The sequence below is a fragment of the Ambystoma mexicanum genome, chromosome 9, assembly GCF_040938575.1.
Source record: "Ambystoma mexicanum isolate Mex_15411 chromosome 9, UKY_AmexF1_1, whole genome shotgun sequence".
NCBI lineage: Eukaryota > Metazoa > Chordata > Amphibia > Caudata > Ambystomatidae > Ambystoma > Ambystoma mexicanum.
The window spans coordinates 1,199,651,008-1,199,671,889 of record NC_090931.1 but is presented as its reverse complement, the minus strand read 5'-3'; the positions used below and the strand labels follow the sequence as shown (position 1 = coordinate 1,199,671,889).

Here is a 20,882-nt window from a genome sequence, read left to right as displayed (position 1 = left end):
ATATTATGCATATCTCAAGCTTGTTAACATGTCTCCACGAATAACAGCAGCTGTACACTTATGTTTCCCATGTGCTTAGGTTTGTGTTAAGTGTAAATGGTCTGGGTATTCCATGTACTTGTGTTGTAGGTTCTTTTGTGAAGGGTGTGGTTGATTACTTTTTTCCATGTGCAAAGTAGGTCTTGTTTAAAGTGTTCTTAATGTGACACCAGCCTTGTATCAATTAGTGGCATCGTCAGGGGGCTTCATTGAACTCTCAACCTTAATTACACTCGTCCAGAGTTCGAAAATGTAATGTCCAGTCACTTATGTGAAGTATTGACTCGGATTAGTGTTTTTTAGATTTCAGTTTTTTTTCTTCCCTTTTTTAGCCAGTGCTTCAGTGAAACGTGCCATTCAGTAAGTTACACTACATCCATATCTTAATATGAGGACAGACCCCGCGATAAGCCTGCGGGCAGTGGCATTACATTGCCCCTCGTGCGCAACTACACTCAGCAGAAGATACAATGGGAGAGTGGGGCACTCAGCACGCATAAATAATTCTTACCTTTCAGTTGGCAGTCTGGCTGCTGCCCTCAGCCTCAGCCACAGCCTCCCTCGAGTCGCCTCCTGCTTCTGCTGTCTGCTGATGGATTAGGGTGACCAGATTTCCAAAACGAAAAACTGGGACGACCAACAGCATAAAAGAGGGAGTAACACGTTGCAGCCCCCCAATTACCGCCCCTCCCCAACCAGTGGCGTAACACATGGTCTGGGGGCCCCCCTGCAAGCCATGCTGAAGGCCCCCCCCACCTCAGCAACAAATCACGGGTCGCGCCACACGCTGGGCCGGCCTAGATTACCACGCTTGCGCAATACGCACAAACATGTTGATGAAGGGGTATACCACACACTGCACTAGGAGAAAGATATAAATATGTGTTTTAATGCTATATACAGCACACTTTCTGAGAAAAATTGGCTAAAAAGCCACAGTGTTTGGTATTGTTGTGTAGGGTAACAGCAATCCAATACATGCAAGTCACCAACAGTGTACATGAACATTAATGCTTTGCTATTAAAAATGCCATGCCACAATGAAAACATGTCCAACTGGCTGCACAATGTAGACCAGTGTAGACACATAATAACATTACAGTAAAGCATGCCAGGCCACATTAAGACATGCCTAGACTGGTTGCACCAAAATGCCAGTCGAAGCAATAAGACTCATAAAGAAGGGAGCACACATTCAAGCCTGCGACTCTGCGGCCTCTAACAACACAGCCAAACTCTTTAAAATCTGCAAGGAACTGGCCAATCCTGTTGCGGTTTCTACCTCTTGTGTTCCCTCAACAGGTCCTCTGTACAGCTTTGGCCTCTCGCTTCTCTGCTAAAACTCAGGACATCCTGTCCACTATCTCCTCTTCCTCTCCCTCTTCCTCTCTCGGCCCCCTTTGGCCATCTCTCCCTCTCCTCCTCCGTTCTCCTCTTTCTCTCTAACACCTGACTAGGTTTCTAGACAAGTCCCACCTATGGAAGTGTCGGCGAAACAGGTGCTCGCCTGCTCCTCCAGAACCATTAAGGACCACATTGACACCCTTGATCCATTTCTGTAATCATACTTTTGCCACCGGAACTTTCCCCTCTCCCAAACTCTTGGAAAAGCTGGCCAACTGCCAGCTTACACTCCAAACTGAATCTGTTGGTTGTCTCCATGACCATCAGTCTGGCTTAAGAGCTGCCAGAGGCACTGAAACTGCTCTCCTGATCACCTGTGAAGATCTGATCTCTAACCCTGATTCCAGCATTCCTTCTGTCCTCATTATCCTGGAACTTTCCTCTGCTTTCGACACGGTCAACCATGCCATCCTGATCTATTGACTCTGTGAGAACCTGGGCATCATGGATCAGGCCCTGGAGTGGCTGACCTCCTTCCTCTTGGACCGCCCCTCCCAGGTCCAACTTGGTCCCTTTCACTCCGTCACCTCTCTCTACATGTAGCGTCCTCCAGGGCTTTATCCTCTTACCCTGGTTTTTCAACCTCTGCTTGGCCCCTTTGACCCACCGAATCACTACCTTGTCCTCTAATTTACAGTGTTATGCGGATGACACTCAGCTTTGCTTCAGGCTCCCCTCAGCCTCTCCTCTCTCGCTCATTCCTGGTGTCATCTTCAACTCCACTCTCTCTCTCTCCTCACATCTCGGACGTAGCCATGAAATCCCACTACCAGCTGCACCTCCTCAACGGGGCTCTTACATTTTTCACTTTCCCCCAGAAGCTCACAGTCTCCAGAGCTCTGGTTCTCTCTAGGGTGGACTACTGCAACAGCCACTTTCTCAATCTGCCTTCCTCTACTCTCCGCCCTCTGCAACTAATCCAGAACAGGACTGCGAGACTTATCCTTGGCCTCAAGCCCAGGGACTGTATCTCTCCAGCCATGAAATCTCTCCACTGGCTCTCGGTGGCTGCAAGGATCAAGTTCAAGACCCTTTTCATTGTCCACAAGGCTTTCTGGGGCTGGGATACACACTACATCCAACGCTATCTGCTAAAATACCTTCCTTATCAAGCCCTAAGGGTTAGATGCTTCTCCAGGCAGAGAGTGGGGGGGGTAGATCCTTCTCCCCTGCAGGTGCCTCCCTCTGAAATGGCCTCCCTGACCCTCCCAAACTTCAACCGGACCACCTGACGCTCTGGAAGCAGCTCAAAACGTTCCTCTTCTCCTCTGCTTTCTCTCTCTGCCTCCCCTGCTGACCTACCTGTCCGCTGTACCAACTGGTTGCTTGGCTACCCTCTGTCTCACTGAGTCCAGGCTCTTTCTTGATCAGTCACCCTTGCACTGCCTCCAGGCCTACCACGCATTTAGGGGCTGTAACTGTAACCCTACAGTCCCTTGTTCTCCTTGCACTACCCAGAGCCACGCTGCCCTGGCCGCACTTACTCAGAGCATTGCTGCCGTGTTTTCCCCTCCCCTCTCCCTTGCACTTCCCCCTCCCTTTCCCCTTGCACTTCTCGTTCTCACAATTGCACGATCTGAATGACACAAGGCTTAGTAAGATCATTTGTCTTGTCCTCCCTCAGTTTTCCTTCCGTTGTCTTGTCGTGCCTAAAAACACTTGTGTACAGGTGTGTTATATATGACTTATCATATCATAACATATCATTTTATCACAGATGCCCAGAAAAATATACAGTGCCGCAGTAAGAAACGGCTAGACTGGCAGAACCCAAATGTCAGTCTAGCCAGGAATTACACTTAGCAGTACTGCTCTATCAGAAATGCCCAGTTACAAAAAAGTCATACCAAACTGAGGAATGACTAGACTGGCTGCACCAAAATGCCTCTCTAGCCACGAATGCCACATATCATGCCTGCATAGCATGGACATGGGCGACCATTATGATTTATTACACAACCCCACGCCCCACACATCCCTTCTCCCTCCCATCCCCTACCCCAACCTCCAAAATCAGCTCATTGGCCCAGAATTACCTGCATGTCCCTCTTCCTTGTCCCAGTGCTTACGTATGAGGCTCCTTGCCTCATTGGTAAGTACTGGGATGGGGCAGAGTGGGACTAGGAGTAATGAAGATTACAGGTAGCTAAGTCAGGCATTACCTTCATGTACCTCTACCTTATATATAATAGGCATAGGTGAAAGATGATTACCAATAATTAATTAATTAATCAAGGCATTAAACACAAGTAGTGGTGCAACACCATTGAGCTGACTGGGTTTCAACACTCCCTCCCCTCACTGAAATTGTGGGCTATGTTGACTTGACCTGGCTGACCTACAGAGCAGTTGCCGGACAGAAAAGGACACAGATGTTAAACGGCACCTGGGTTTTGCCGTTAACAAGGGCCCGGCCCAGCAATTACTAATGTACAGCATTTCACTGTTAGTACCTGCATTCAAATACCAAATTTTTTAAGCAATTGAAATTGCGATGTGGGTTTAGTACTTGCTTGCCAGGGGAGTGTTTGGAAGGGTAGAGAGGAAACAGGAGACCAGTCATTCTCACAGCAGCCCATAAGTGGGTGCTTTCAGACCTAAAGGAGAGATTTAACTGCTTGTAACATTGAAGCTGCACTAGAATAGTCTCATTAAAATGCTTAAAGAAGTTAGATGCCGCCACATAAATGTGTTTTCTCCTCCCCACCACACGTGAAGTTAGCACCTCTCCAACATTTGAAGGGTTAGCCTCCCTGAAATGTAGGTTTTGTTGTGCCCCTGAACACAAGCACACACACCATTCACCATATATACGCACACACACCCAGTCATCCATATATTTAAGAGTGCACTCTTTCACCATACAAGCATACCCAGGCAGCCACCCGTACATTTAAGTGTTCTCCCTTTCACCACACAACCACACACACCCAGCCACCTGCTCATACATTTAAGTGTGCATCCTTTCACCATACAGGCACACCCAGGCAGCCGCCCATACATTTAAGTGTAAGTGTGCATCCTTTCACCATACATGCACACCCAGCCACCCATACATTTGTGTGCACCCTTTCACCATACACTCACACAGGCAGCTACCTATACATTTAAGTGTGCACCCTTTCAGCATACCCTCACACAGTCAACTATACATTTAAGTGTGGACACTTTCACCATAAAGGCACACCCAGGCAGCCACCCATACATTTAAATGTACATACCTTCACTGTACACACATTTGTGTGCACTCTTTCACCATACACTCACACATGCAGATGTCATGGGTTGAGGGGAGCCATAATGCTTCAAAAATTCATTTGGCCTCATTAGGACCCTGGCGGTGACGGTATGAACGGTGGCAGTAGGGCACCGGCACCGTTCATACTGTCCCGCCGCATTATGAGTTCTGCTCGCAGGTTCCCGACAGGTCTTACCTGGCGGGCTGTGTGGCACCAGCGAGCATAACTCGTAATTGCGCCATCACCGTTAACAACGGTGCCGGCACAACCATGCTCCCCACCCTCATTCTGCCCTATAGGGGGATCGTGAGCCCGGCAATACCGCCACCCACGAATGGGAAATTACCGGCCCATTCAGCTTGTAATGGGCCGGTTATTGCCTATTCGCAGGAGGCGGTGCCATGCTCGTAATGAGGCCGATTGTTTCTTTTTGAAGTCACTCTGACTTCATAAAGAAATTATTACTGTTAAGGACTACACCATAATGGAAAAAATTTCTTTATGAAGGCAGAGTGACTTCAAAAGTTTATTTTTGAAGTCATAGGCTTCCCCCACCCCATGACATGGAGGCCTCCAGCCTAGGGTCTTCATGTCATGGGGTGGGGGTAGCCACCAGACTTTTTTGTATTCACTCTGCCCTTCATGCAGAGTGAATTAAAAAGAAAATGTAAAAAAAAAAAGTTTAAAAAAAAAAGGTAGACTTTTTTTTTTTTTAACATAAGTGGGGCCCCCTTCCAGAACTGTACATGATCTAATTTGTGCCGTTTTGTCTGTGAATCTTGGCATGTTAATTCAAAACAAGCGTTTGCTCTCATTGATATTATATGGCTTTCTGTACAGCCATTTCCAAGACAGTCTCTGTGGCACAGTCAATATGTGCTGTGACTTGTACCTGAAAGTTTGGGAGTTCGAGCCTATCCTCCAGCTCCAACATTCTGAAATGTTAACTGCAATTCCGCTTCTGCGCCAAAGAGGCCCTGCAGACAGAGGCCTACCAGGGGATGTCCCGGTGTCCCGGTGGGGCAGTCCAGCCCTGGTCAATGCTCACTGACTACCCCCCTCTGCCCCTGCTCAGTATGAGATTGGTTAGGAACTTGGCTAGAAATGTGTTGAAAGATTCCTGGAGTGTGTACTGCAGTTTATGGGACAGTTTAATGTGGTGCAGGAACTAGGTGCAGTAGTTGTATATGTAGAGCTACTGGTAATATAGTATGAACACCCAGTTTTCATGTCCTATTACAAAGAATGTGCTAACAGGAGTGTGCTTAGTTAGTTGACCCACCACATGTCAACATTGAAAACTCTCTGAAATAGGAAGTACTTGCTATTCTAAACTATGGGTACAGGTCAATTACAGTATGTGGTTGACTGGACCAGAGCCTTGATGCTCCCCAGTTAATCAGAACATTCAACAGGAAATTCCTAAGGAAACCCAAACAAACAAGTGAAGAGGACATCTAGGTGATGTTTCGGGAGCAGACGGACAAGAGGAAGGAAGAAGTAGATCTAATCAAGAAGGGGCAGTTCAGGGTGTTTGGAAGATGTGGCCCAGATATATTGTGTTAAAAAGACCAGAAATATTGTGTTAAAAAGCAGGGAGGTGATCAAAGGAAAAGTGTTCCACTAGGTTTTTACATGGAATACTAGGGAGCTAGTCGCCACTTGAACATGGCCTCCACATTGTACATTTGAAAATAAAATAGACACATGACTAGCCCTACCAGGGGAAACTGGAATTGACTATAACTAAGATCCCAAATCAAAGCACATGCATCTGCATTACACTACACATCCACAGTGTAGACTACTACACCCTTTTAGACACGTGCATTCTGACAAACACTATGGCTATGGCGCTTGGCCTAAAATCTAGAACACTTGACCTAATGAGGAAACAAAAGACATTTAACAGAAGTAACAGTTAAATGCTTATGACATATGACCTTATTCTACCTGGACCAACACATTGACCAGAGTAGATGCTTTTTCCATTGGTCAGCATGGCCAAAGTTTCCTCTATGTGACAATTATTTTCAGTTTTGTTCTAATTTTGATAAAATCGGCCCATTATTAATAATGCCATTCACATTACTATTGTTTCGTTTAATACTGATAATGATAATGATGTGTTATTTATATAGCGCCTCAATCCAAAGCGCTTTACAGAGTACCTATTCACATAAGTGTAGGCCAGTGGAATTTAGAATATTTAAAACCGAGTTCCACAGCCTTTTCCAGCAGAGGGTGACTATATGAAACATTTCACTCGTTAGTGCGCACAGTTGTTGACACTCTTCCTAGAGGTGTGGCAACTGCTGTTCATATGCACCCTTCCCCAGACTGTGTTACCACAGTAAGCTTTTTTTTTTTAGCCAGAGGCGTGTCACTGCCAGCCTCAAACGCCCCAGTAAACCGCATAATCGTGTTGTAGCATGTGCAGGTGAGGATGTGAGCAGTAACAGGAGGGAGACTCAGAAAGACAAGCGCTCATGCATGCATCATTACCAGACCAGCGTTTAGAAACCTCGCCAGGCTGACTTCTGGGAGCTGTGGGAATGATCCTCCCCCTAATCTGATTTGACAAGTATAAATACTACTGAACATATTTTGTCTATGTCCTTTTTCTGTTACATTTTTCCAGCTGTGCCCACAGTCATGTTGAACAGTATTTTCCCCTTGTTTTTTTTTTAAACATGTTTATTCACACAGAATTATGTTATGATTCACTCACCTCCTGCGTCTGTCCCAGATATTTTTTTTAAAATGTCGGCCCAATTGCAGTGGAGGTCTATAAAATAGGTGTTTAAACCGTCTGCCTACGCTAAAAGGGCATTGCTAGTAAAGGAGAGATGGTGGTCTAACGTGTGCATTTAGCCACTCCCACATTTCATACCCAATTGGCAATCACTGCAGCTGTGGTTCCAGCAAAACCTAGCAATATAATCAACCCAGCTTTCAAATTGGTCCTGAGGAAGTACATATGGCTATTATGACGTATTTTCTTTTGAATGTCCCAAAATGAAAACGTACGAGAATACAGACCTCGTGGAAAGAGTGATTTGCAAATGCAAACTTTTCATGAAGAGAAAGACCCTCTCCCTCACCGAGTGCTTCTGCATGAGATGTCGGAAGTCGAAGTGAATAATATTTCTGGTGACCTAATTACCAGACGTAAAGACAGAAAAATGTGAGCATCTGACATTTAAGAGACAATGAGATGTGTGCTCAATAGAAACGCATAAAGAGCGCTGCTGCGTGTCATCAGGGGCGCTCATTAAAACAGGCCTTGCAATGAGGTGTCTAATTTATTTTCATTCTACTGTTGTTCTTTCCTCATTTCCATCTGACGTGTAATCTTTTTAGACAGTTGTATTGCTTTTAATCTCAGCTTCATATACGGTTCATTATACTCACTCAACTATTCTTTGAACCCGCTTTTACTTTGAAGATTTGTTGATTTCCATTGCACCATTTCTAAATTCCAACAAGAGTCTCTGTTTTGTGACCTGCTGAAGAAAGTATTAAATGTGCTTTTTGAGGCGACACCTCATTTTCTTGAATAAGAAGTGGTTCTTTGCTGGGAAGGAACACATTGCTGGCGTGAGGGGTAATAATGGGCAATATCTGCTGTGAAGCAATGCAGGGCAATATTATGGCAATTCTGTCTATGACCAGCAATGTAATTTCACCCAAGTGCCAAGGGTAGTAGAACTGACATCCCACGACCTATGCTTTGACCTCTGAGGACACCACAGGAAGTGATGTCATTTGACCCCCATCCCCTAAATGACATCACAGGAAGCAGAGGAACACAACCTTTCACCCCTTGCCAAAACAGGAAGTGTCATCACATAGCATTTTTCCTATGTACACTACACAAAATATGGTTATGATATCAATATAATGTGATACACATTTCATCAAGAACGGATCACCAAATGTACAGTTGGTATCAGTGTGAATGGGCCCATATTGTGAAATTACTGTAAATGCTAATTATAAGGAAATGTTTTTTATATAGCACTTACACTTAAGTGCTTTATATAGAACAAATATACATACAGCATCACCCAACCTGTGTTGGTACTCATTTATCCACCTCAGAAGGATGAAAGGCTTGGTTGAGGTGTTTACGTCTTACGTACTGAAGTACGCCTGAAATAAAATGTTAATGAGTCTAGCAATTATTGTATAGACCCCTGAGGACCTCCAAATGGCATCCCTGTCTATGGCCCTTCCAAAAGCTGGTTGAAAGAAGCATGGAAGCTCTATAGGACACAACTATGTCCTTCCTGCCTCCATGCACACAAAGAATTCTAAGTGTTGAAATGCACCTCTGAAAGAATTCTGAGTACCAACAGACGACTGGCCTCATTTCGAGTTCGGCAGGAATTGCCATCACACTCGTTTAGCATTCCCACCAATTGGTCCCACAGATTTATTGTGTGGCTACAAGTGGTGTAAAAGCATAGTCCCCATTTTTGGAATCTGTGGGACTCTACAGGGATTTGGTGGATTTACAGTAAGCAGTACATAATTTGCAGTAAATATCCTAAATGTTGGCGGTCAAATGAAACACTTAACTCCTTCGAAAGGCTGGATTTTAACTTACAAAGTTGGAGTGTGATGGTGCAGTAAAGTGGTGATCAACAAATTATAACCACGTTACTGTTAGGTTTACCCTAAGAACAACACTCTTAATGAGGCCGCCAGAAACTAATACAGCACCTAAGATTACACCAAGGACAGCTTTCACTCTCATGAGACCTGCATACATGACTCAGAGTGAAATCTTCATCTTCTCTCAATGAGCTAAACAGGTCAACATAAGATATTTGAACACCCTAAAGTCTTTGCTAAATAAGAAACTTTGCTCAGACTTAGATAATTTCCTGCACTATATTAAAATTCCATTACTTTATTGTGCACAACTATAACCATTATTTTCAGGAACATAATAGCACTTTAGCAGCCGGCCCATTTATTATTTCTACCTGAATATTATTGTGTCATTATTCTCATACTTGAACCCTATTCTTCCAGTATTATCTAGTTAAAATATGTGTATCTTGTGTAATGCCTCTCTTTTTTTATGCATGCATGTCTCTTATATGGTGTGTTGCGCTGGTTGTCTGCTTTACCCCAAGCCTATCTTGTAGGATTAAGTAGAAAACAAAATGGGGGGGGGGCTCCAACCACATGTCAAATGTTTACACTCTAAGCTAAATTGGAGTGTTTTACAGTGCTATATCAGTTTATAATGTTCGATTAGTGCTTCAAAAGTAAGCTGAGTATCCAAGTAATAGGGTTATTTTACTCTGGATTTAGGTTTCATACACATATCCTGAGACATAACTTTTGTGCTCACAAAAGACTGATTGTATTCGGCAGGTCCAGTCCTCTGACTGGATTTAAATCTACAATATTCATATTTCAACAAATGAACAGAACATGGATATTGTAGTGTTTTACACAGTACTAGACCACATCACAGCATATAAATCAAGGGTATGTTAGTACTGCTTTGCGAGGTAAATATTACATCATATTCACATTTTTATAAAGAAATAACCAAAACACCAAAATACAGTATTTACACATATAAAGGCAGTGTTCTGCAGCTTTTACAGTATTGTTATACACATATTCCCTAGTATTTATCCAAGGTGGGTGTGGGATGTTTTTACCCATGCATCCAAGCCCTACAATAAAACAGTGCAGTACTGGCATGGAAAACATCATGATGGCCAGAACTCCCCAGAGAGTGCACAGGGAAAACATGAAGAATAGGCTGCCACCCATTTTTGCCTATGTTGTGAGCACAGGAGGGCACTGCCTAAAACCACCATTGGGCTACACACACAGTAGCTTGAAATTGGGAATGGCAATGCTGATTGCCAAAAAAAAGCAACTCAGAACTGTGGGGAATTCATTTTCTTAATCCCAAAAATGGTTGCATTACCAGTACTCACCACTATCAGAAAGCCGGCGTTTTAAAACCACCAGACTTTTGTGTAAAACTGAACAAATGAAACAAAACCAGAACAAGGAAAGACTTGCTAAGAGGTGGATACAATGTAAAACTATATTCTGAAATGACTTGAAGGAAGTCATTATTTCATGTATATGTAAAAATTGTAAGTGATTTAAACTGGGAACAAAAAGTGACATTTAGCTGAAACCTGGCTTAATGAAACTGGATTCTGCCTGACAACTACCCCCGACAGGAGTTGAAACCTGCTCAGCCACTCTTCCCTTTGCCAAAAGGAGTTGTCACCTCTCTGATTAGATTAGGGGTGGAGCAGTTGGGGACTACAGGGAGTTGAACAAAGGCCTGTCCTGGACTCAGGCAAATGTTATATTGGGGGCGTCATAAAATAGCTTCCTCTTGGGAGAAACTGGGGGGCAGCTGTGCCTCTGTGAACAAGCTGGCTTTGGGGGAAGTGGATAAACCAGTTATTCCACCCTGTGATGGGGAAGCCACACCCCTTTTTGACCAGAGCATAATTTTAAAAAGATAGATAACTCATAGTGCGGACTTGTCAGAATTATATAAGTAATATCATTATTTTTGTGATTTTTCTGTGAACATTTTAAGAGGCGTTAGGACCCTGTGGCGTATTCTGGGGGGTTGCTAGCGGAAAATAGGGTCTCACTCCAAATGTATGCATGTTAAAAATCTGACACTTTATCATCTTTAACCCATATCCCTGGTGCACATTTGTGTAAAATCTGGAAAGGTTTAGAGGTCGTTATCTGGATGAAAAGGGGAGAATTCTGTCATCTGTGGACATGACATCGTACAAAGACAGGGATCGGATGGTTTGGTGATACAGAAAATATGTTAACTGGACCTATAATATTAGAAAAATGGTGCATAGATAAATATGTATTTGGGTCAGAAATAGATTTGTGTGCAATCTGACAAGGGGAGGTTCCTCTGACCATCAAACCTACAGCATCACTCTGACTCACATTTCCTTCCCCCAATCAACGGAGAGAGGTGGAATTGGCCAATGATAAGTGAGAGGGGCAGGTTTAGTTATGACCAACGCACACACCCACTTTCCAAAACACATAAAAAGAGACTGCTGGGACAGGTAGAGACATTCAATTCCATTTGCTGCGGAGCATGCTGACCGACGACTTCACATCCAGATATCCAGACTTCAAATCCATCAATCTCCAGAACCTGTAGCAGAAATTAACTTCAGCATTTGTAGCAGAGAGGCCTGAATCCACCAGCTGAATCCTCTTCAGCAGGCGTCAAAACTAACCAAACTATTCAACAGCCGGGCGAGCTGTTTGAAGTTTGCCGAGAATTTTTGCAAGAACCTGTAGCAGTACCCAGAAAGAAGTGTTACATCCAGAATCCAGAGAGGCTAAACCAGCAGAGCAGAGCTGACCCAGATCGCTGTGAGCAGAACCGGTGCCTGATTGACCCGCCGAGCAGACAGAACCGCAGCCGGACGTGTTGACCAGATCTGTGACGAGGCCTAGTTCAAATTTATATTGTGAGTACCTAGCAGAACTGTGCAGAACCAATCTCTTAGTTAACATAATCTAATCCAAACTATTTTAACCTAAGTAGAACAGCCTCCTAGAAATCGTGTCATAAGTCATTTTTAAAGCTGCACAACTGTCACCTGTCAATTCTGCAGCTGCAAGCTGTCACCTGTCATTTTGAGTTTACTTTAAATCCAAAAAACAACCTTTATTTAATCGTCCGTATCTCTGGAACCGGTTGGTCTAGGAACGAAATCTAAGCTTTCCAACAAGCCTAGAACCGAATTCCTTCTCCTTATACTTTTTCCGCAATCAAGATTTACGCACTCGCGAAATTTACTGCGATTTGCGATTTTGGCTCAATTTCTCCACTTGTCAAAATAGCAGCTCCATTCTTTCTTTTGTTAAAATCCGTTGCAACTTGGTAATAACTCAAAGAGCATTGCTAAAGTGAGCCTGAACTAATACCAACACGCATCTCCCACTCACCCTGAATCTCTAGAGGGAATTAAAATCAGTTGGCAGGTTTTCCCATCCATTGCCATCAAATTTAAAAAGCATTTTGGGCCTGTGTTTCAAACTCCTACCTGTTTCCTCTAAGCTTGCTGGGGGGGAACTGAATTTCGTATTGTATTTGATTGCATTCCTGAGAACTGTGTGCTCCTCTTTCCATCTCCTTTCATTTCTTACATTGCATAGGGGAGGTGGGTGAATTGCCAGAGAAAAAGTGATTATCTTATCTTTTGCTAAAATCATTTCAAGTATTTCTGTACTGCATTTTATTCCTCATTGCTTTTCCCTTGAAATCATAAAAGTATTTTTGCTACTTTATCCATCCTATACTAACTCCTCATTGATTGTAAAGAAGTGTGCTAGTGCCAGATTACCCATTGTTGATCAACATCATATGTCTAAGTGTACTATCAGATATTAATTTATTATAACGTGTGATATATATATATATATATATATATATATATATATATTGTTTCAATTCTCAAATAAACCTTTTAATTTGCAAAACAAACCTACTTCTTGGCTCAGTGGGGTCAGGGGGATTCTAAGAGAGGGGTGTTATACACGGGTGGTCATCCAGAGTACTGAACTAGACATAAAAATACATTAATAAGGGTTTTCCTCAGCATCCCAGACTAGGCATTGACTTGGTTGTAGTGTTGATTGAATATCGCTTACAAAAGTGGGGGCTCGTCTGGGATATTCTGGGTTAGTTTTACCACTTGTGCAGATTAATACAGTCTGCCAACTGACCAGATACACATATCCGGTTAGATCACCACGCTGTTTTACACTGTGAAAGCATCCCTCAAAGAAACGCTCTAAGGAAACGGTCTGTTTTGTAAAATAAAATACAAACTTCTGTAAGTCAGGAAGGAACTCAAATTCCAGAATGACGACCTTGGTAGACATGAAAATAGCCAGAGAGCACTTCTTACATAAGCTATTTGTGAGAGGTGAGTGGACTCATCAGGACCAAACGGTCTGGTTGCAGGCAATCACGCAACAGGTCACTGAAACAGGGTCAGATATATGGGGAGATCAGGGTCCCCTACATGTGGCCCTGAGTGAACTATATATGGCCCCTAAAGCCAAAGATGAACATAATAAGATTTCCAGGATAGCGGCATATTTGTATCTATATATGGGAGCCATGCAGGACAAATGTGCTGAAGGCCAAGATCTGGCAAATAGGCAACAGATGACGTTAGAGAAGGCCCAATCTGATCTGGACTCTTCTGAGCAGAGGCTGCTCAGAGCCAGGAGTCAGAAAAGGACAGCAGACAGTACATCACTAAAATAAAGGAGGATATGGATGTGCTGCAACAGGAAAAGGCGGACCAGGATACCAGATTTCTGGCCTTGCAGAAGGAGTACCAAGAAGGTTTGGACTCCCTACTGCAGAGCCAGAAAAAGCAGGTAGTCACCCTGCAAAGCCACCTAGATAGGGAGAAGGCAGAGAGCAATAAACTGATTTTGAAAGACCTGGATACCCAGGCAGAGTTTGACCAGGAGCGCCAGAAAGCTGGTGCCTTCCAAAGGCAAAGGGACGACCTGGCGGCACAGATGCAGGCTCTTAGTCAGGAATGGGATACCTTAGGCCAGGAAGTCTGACACTTAAAAAGGAAAATGGAAGAAATCCACCTGGCCCTCCAGGGACTGGGTGACCTCCAAAAAGAACACCAGAACTTGTTAGAGCACACCAGGAAGGTGGAGGATGCTCTGGCAAGAAAGGAGCAGGCCAGTAGCGATGGGACTGAGGAGGTAACACTCCTGCAGCAGAGACTGGCCCAGTACTCCAGGACCAATCAGGAGGCACAGAGAGAAAATGAGGCTCTCTGTCAGCACAATGATAGGCTCCAGCAACAGGTAGCCATGCAGGAGAGACTGATGGAGTCTAATAAGGCCTTAACTGAGGAACTGAAACCGCAGGCTCTTGCATTGCAACAGGAAGCAGGGGCGGATAGAGATGAGGTTCGCTGGGAAAGAGAAACTCCTGAGCATAACCTCAGGAGCCCTAGTACCAGAGGTCTTCATCTCTCCCAGTCCCTGGACTCTGCCACCCCCATGTCCCCTTACGCACATGAGCCCAGGGCCACGGGGATGGCAGATTACTATCCAGCTAGAAGTATGGGGCTCATAGGCCAGTACCTCCCAGGAATGGATGGGTGGGCATCCGGGTATGGGCACCCAAGCACAGTGCAATTTAGTGGGGAACCCCAGGAGAGTAGGCCCATTAAGGGCATCCTGAAAACCTCTGCCCAGTTAGGTCAGTGGGGGGGTACCCATCAAATCCTGGCAGCAAGGAGGGGTCTGAAGACTCCTCTGAGCATTACAGGACACAGGAGAGCAGGTCCCCACATTCTGCCAGCCATTCCCAGGCTCGCAGAATCCGGGAAAACCAGGAAGATCAGACGGGCACCTCTGGGAGCAGCGCTTCTGAGTCAGAGGATGAATTGACCAGGGTTACCCGAACCAAAAAGGCCAATAAGGCAAAAAGGGCCTTGCTTAAGGACCCATTGAAACAAATAAAGGCAATAAGGAGTGTCATCACGCCTTATCATAAGAACGCCAAGTATTCTGTTTGGGAACACTTGGAGCTCTATGAGCAAATGATGGTGACTTTCCCTTTGAAGGACAGCCAAAGCTGTATTCAATATGTAAAGTGGACCTTCTCACCAGAATACTCCAGTTTCTTTGCGGGGCTGGAGGATCAAAACCATTCAAGGTGGTCCACATACAGGGCAGCCATCTTGAAACATTTTTCTGTGCACAGAAATCCTCAAGAGGCTCGCAAGGCAGCCTACAATTTGCAATGTGGGGAGGATCAGGCCCCACAAGAGTTTGTGCAAGAATTAAAGCGTGCTTTTGCACAGACCATCAGAAGAGTGCGCACGTATAGCAGAGAATTTATCAATACGTTTTTCCATGCCTTACCCAAATACACAATGACCCAGCTCGTGAGAGATTTTCATGAGAAAAGATCTTTAGACTGTGTCATTGAACAGGCTACCCGGATCTATGAGGTGCTGAAGCCCATCGAAAATAAAAATAATGCGCCGAAATACCCCAAAACCAACAGCACCCCTGCTGCTGCCAAGGTGGCAGAGGTAAAGGTTGCCCCGTTTTAGATTTGGAGATGGGGGGGCCTAAAAACCTGCCTGCACCAAATAATTCACAGCCCAGAAGGCCCTTGGGCCAGTCACAGACAGGGAATCGAGGAGGTAGTCCCACAAATGGGGTCCCCCGCCCCCCTGTCTATGTAAGTCCCCGCTACAAGGGAAACCGACCAATACTGGGTTATGTGTGGACTCCTCCAGCCCAAGGGGGGATCCATCCAAGCACCTGACCCGGGGAACTTCCTATCCTAACTTCCTCCAGGAGGGCAGAAATTCACCAAATCCTGGGCAGAACTTTTTCCCCAGGTATCCACCCAATTTCCAGCCCCAAAATCATCCATCCTTCTTTCCCCAATTCCCTGAGCCCAGACAACCTAATCCGGGAGAGGGGAGGCCAAGGGTGGAGGGGTACCAAAATCTTCCCAACCAGAGGTACTACCAGAGAAGGGATAGCTACCCTTCCCGGGATCAGCCCAGGGGAGAAAATAGAGCCCCATATCAGCCTGAGCGGGTTTCACAACTTGAGCGCCAGGTCCAAAATATGGCACGAGATCTGGGTCACATACTGAGGGCTCAACAGAACCCTCAGATGAGCATGCCACCGCAGAATGCCCCAAACTCTGTACCTGGTGCTCCAGAACAATGACGGGGGCAGCACCCTGGTAACCCACCGGTTCCCAGGGAGGAGGCACAAGGGGAAGGAGGGTGTAAAGCCTTGGAGGAAGCTTCCTTTCCAACTTGTAAACAGCCCCTGGAAAACCAGGAACCGGAAACAAAATCTCCTGCCCCTGAAAGCCTGCCTCCCAAGGAGCAGAGGGGTGTAGGAGAAACAAAGGACCCAAACAGACCCGCCTTGTGGAGGAGGTACAGATCTTCCAATTTGAGGAAGAGGAATCCTCAGAGGATCCTGGGAAAAGGATCTCCTCCTTTAGAGATGGGGGAACTCCTCCCAAAGAAAAATGGGTCCCAAGGGATGCCAATTCAGAGTGGGGAGATGTGGAGACTGAGCTACCGCCACCCATCATCCCATCCCAGAACCCACAATACCGAAATCCCCTCGTTCAAACCCATCCGGGTGACTGCCTCCAAAAAGGGCGGGGCGGCCCAGAACCGGAACCAGGGGAACCCACAATGGCTCTGATCTCCAGTTGCCAACTTTTTCTTTCAGATTCCTCAGGCTCTCCACAGAATTCTGCCCAAATCTCTTCGCTAGCAATGTCCAACACCAGAAAGTTAGCCCACCAGTTGTCCAAAAATGTGCATTATCTGTGCCCCCTTGAGGAGAAGGAGGGAAGATACTATGCCCCGGTACAAGTACAGGGGCAGGGTACAATTTTGGCACTGGTGGACACTGGATCCCAAGCTACCCTTCTGTCCAAAAGGGCCTTTGAGGAACTAAATGCAGGAAGGGGGGATAATTACCGTATTCCTCTCACCTCTCTTCCTGGACAACTGCAGAACTTTGACAGGAAGGACTGCAGATTTGGACATCAAAATTGGGTGACACAAGGTGAAACACCCGGTCATAGTAGTGACTCCAGAGGGCACCCCTTGTTTACTAGGGAATTACCTCCTGAGAAGGTTGTCACCCCTAATAGATTGCGTAAACAAGGTCATCTGGACCCAGACTAGCCGACCAATAAAATTAAAACAGAGTGTCAACCATGTTAGTTTAAATGGCACCTGCCAAATGGTTGAACAAAAATCTGACCAAGTAGAATTTCACTTCTAGAACAACCAAATTCCAGACGTGACAGTAATAGCAGTAGGACAACAGACTGGTGATGGGGGGTCCTCTCTATTTCTGAAAATCAACCTTCCTTCCAGTTTAAGGTGGTATTCCACACAGGAAGGAAACACTCTGAAATTCTTTACCAATCCACAATCAGAAACTCCCACTGCTATAGTCCAGAAAGATGTGAAATCAGCTCAGAGCCTGGCTGATATTCAGCCAATTGGAGAGCAGTTGTTCATCCCTGTTCAGTTAAATGAATGGAAGGACTCTGTTCTCGCTCGAGTGTGTGTGAACAACGGTAAGAGCTTCATCAGCGAAGCCATGTTTCGCCAACTCCCAAAAGATCCAGCCATTCCCACATTCAAACTGATAGACAAATGGGAAATTGACCTGGAAGCACCCAATTCAAAACATCTCCTGCCAAGCAGGTGTATGCTCAAAATCTCCATTGGCAACAAGAGCATAGTCCATAATTGTTGGGTCGTGCGAGACATCACTGCCGCCTTTTACTTAGGCAGTGACATTCTCAATCGCTTTGCCATTAGTTTGGACCTAATAAACTTCAAAGCTTGGTCCCGATTAGCGGATAATCCCTTGGGCTTTGATGATCCAGAAAAAGCATTTATGTCAGCTCAATTGCTACCTTATGCAGTTGAAATTCAGATCAAAGAGGAAGTCACCATCCCAGAAAGGACCCGACAATTCTCCCTGGAAGTGAAAGTTAAAAGAGGACAAAAATTGAAAAATCCTGATGCTTATATATATCTAAATGCTTCTCTCCAACAGCAAGGGTTGGGGGTAAACCCAACACCATTAGTCAACATAGAACATGACACCATTCCAATAGAGGTGGATAACAGAGACATAAAGAGTATTACTCTAGCCGCAGGCGCAATTATTGGAATGGCTGTTGATGACCGACATTTCTCCATTGATTTAGGAAATGAACTGTTAGGACCGATCCCCAAGGACTGTTTTGACAGTGACAGTGAGGACAATACAACACCAGACAGGATTTTCACCCGGCATGGGGGGAACTTCCTGGTGTACACTTCTTGCCCTTATGGTAAGGAAGATTTGACTTGTGACTTCAGGAGGGATGAGGTGATTTTCCAGGTCCATGAGGGCTGCCTTTCCCACCTGAAGCCTCCAGTCCAAATCAGTACTCTGACCAGGGACTTCTTCACCCAGCTGGAGGAGGCCTCCGAGATAGCCAAACCAGAAGTCTTTCCCGGATTCAGGCAGATGGTGGAAGAGAGAGTCAACCTAGCTGATGCCTGTGTGACTCTGGAACAGAAGCAAAAGTTGAAACAAGTTTTCTTGGATTTCCAAGATCTCTTTGCTGTAGACTCATATGACTGTGGTCGCACCGACATCCACACAACAACAATTCCCACGGACCCTGGAATGACCCCAGTGTTTGTGAAGCAATATCTCTTGCCTCTCGCATCCATGGAGTCCCTTACTGAAATAATTAAGAACCTTGAGTCCCGGGGAATAATCCGTCCAGTCCACAGCACTTTCAATAATCCGGTGCTGGGAACATTGAAGCCAAACGGCCAGTGGAGACTCTGCGCCGACCTTAGGGAGCTCAACAAACGGGTCCATACTTTCCGATGGCCTCTGCCCTACATTTACCATGGGCTGGCCCAGATTCAGGGGTCACAGGTATTCACAGCAATAGACCTGACCAATGGATACTGGACCGTGCCTGTCAGTAGGGAGGACCAATACAAACTGGCTTTTACCTTTGGGGGCCAGCAGTACACATGGACCCGGACTCCCTTCGGATACCTCAACTCCGGCAATGAATTCAACATTTTCCTATATAAGGCCATTCCCGACCTGGGTGCGAGGGGTAACTTGGCTTATGTAGATGATGTCCTCATCAAAAGTTCATCTGTGGAGGAACACATAGCGGAGATCCGTTATGTTCTGACACAGTTGAGGGCCGCCGGAGCAAAACTTTCCTTTCAGAAAGCACAGTGGTGTAGAACCCGTGTTAATATCTTGGGGCATGACATTACTCCTCAGGGTCTCTGTCCCCAAGAAAAGAAAGTGGAAGCACTCCAGAAACTGAAAGACCCCACAACTCTGCGGGAACTAAGGAGCCTCCTTGGACTGACTAATTACAGCAGAAAGTTCATTGAAGGCTACGCAGAGATCACTAGACCCCTGATTCATCTCTTGAAGGGGGGGGTCAAGTGGGAATGGGGTCCAGAACAAGCCAAGGCAGTAAGACAACTCAAAAGAAGCCTCTCACAAGCGCCTTGCCAAGCTTACCCTGTCAGAAACAAGGAGTTCTTCCTGGAGACAGGGTTCTCTAATACGTGCTTGACGGCAGTATTATACCAAAAGCATGACAAGGTCAATAAAGTAATCTCCTATGCGAGCAAAACTTTATCCTCTGTGGAGGAAAAATTCAACGATTGTGAGAAGGCACTCCTGGCAACGGTGTGGGCATTGAAGAATTACCGCCCGTTTATCCAGGGGGAACACATCATAGTGGAGACTCCACACCAGCCTCTGCAATACCTCCAAAGTGACAGAATCCGGGCCAGAAATGTGAGTAATTCCCGAATTACTTCCTGGATTCTGTCAATGCAAGGCTTTCCTGTAGAGGTTATATATGGCCAAAACAAGAAGAGTCCCCTCGCCCAAGGTCTGGCTGACTTGCATGATTGTGCCAGAAAAAACTGTCTCGAGGACGAAAGTCTAAAAATCAAGGACAACACGGAGGCATACCTTAATTCCTCACACAAAGTCTGTGAAGAAGACAAGTGTGAGGGAATGCCCACTGTTTATGTGGATGGATGCTCGTACCATGTTGGCGACAACAGGGAGAAAGAACTGGTGGCCGGTGTAGGGAATGCCTGGGTGAAGGAGTTTCCAGAACCCTCCGCTGGATACAAAATTGGTCCCCAAAGTAATCAGGTGGCAGAGTTGATGGCTGTGCATCAGGCCATCCTCACTGCTGTCCAACATCAACTCCACGAACTGGTCATAATCACCGATTCGGATTATGTATGGAACGGGTTCGTGGAGCACCTGGTTAATTGGAAAACCAGAGGCATATTATGTGGTAATAACAAACCCTTGAAACATGGGAAGTTAATCCAAAATATTGATGATCTGGTCACATCGAATGGGATGACCATCTACTGGAAAAAGATCAAGGGTCATTCCAAAGTAGAGGACCAGACAAAACTGGAAATGACTTAGCTGATCAGCTGGCCAAAACCGGGGCCATCCAAGGGGATCTAATAGAAATAGAGTCCCTGTTGGGGGAAATCAAGGTCACTGCTATCACTAGGTCCCAGATAA

The 20,882-nt window shown here is 45.5% G+C and overlaps 1 protein-coding gene across 1 annotated transcript in view; it reads left to right on the top strand.

Moving 5' to 3' along the window:
• The window catches only part of THSD7B (thrombospondin type 1 domain containing 7B), a 2,969,219-nt gene that overhangs the window by 1,954,917 nt on the left and 993,420 nt on the right, over positions 1-20,882 (top strand). The gene's annotated exons all lie outside the window — the stretch shown is intronic.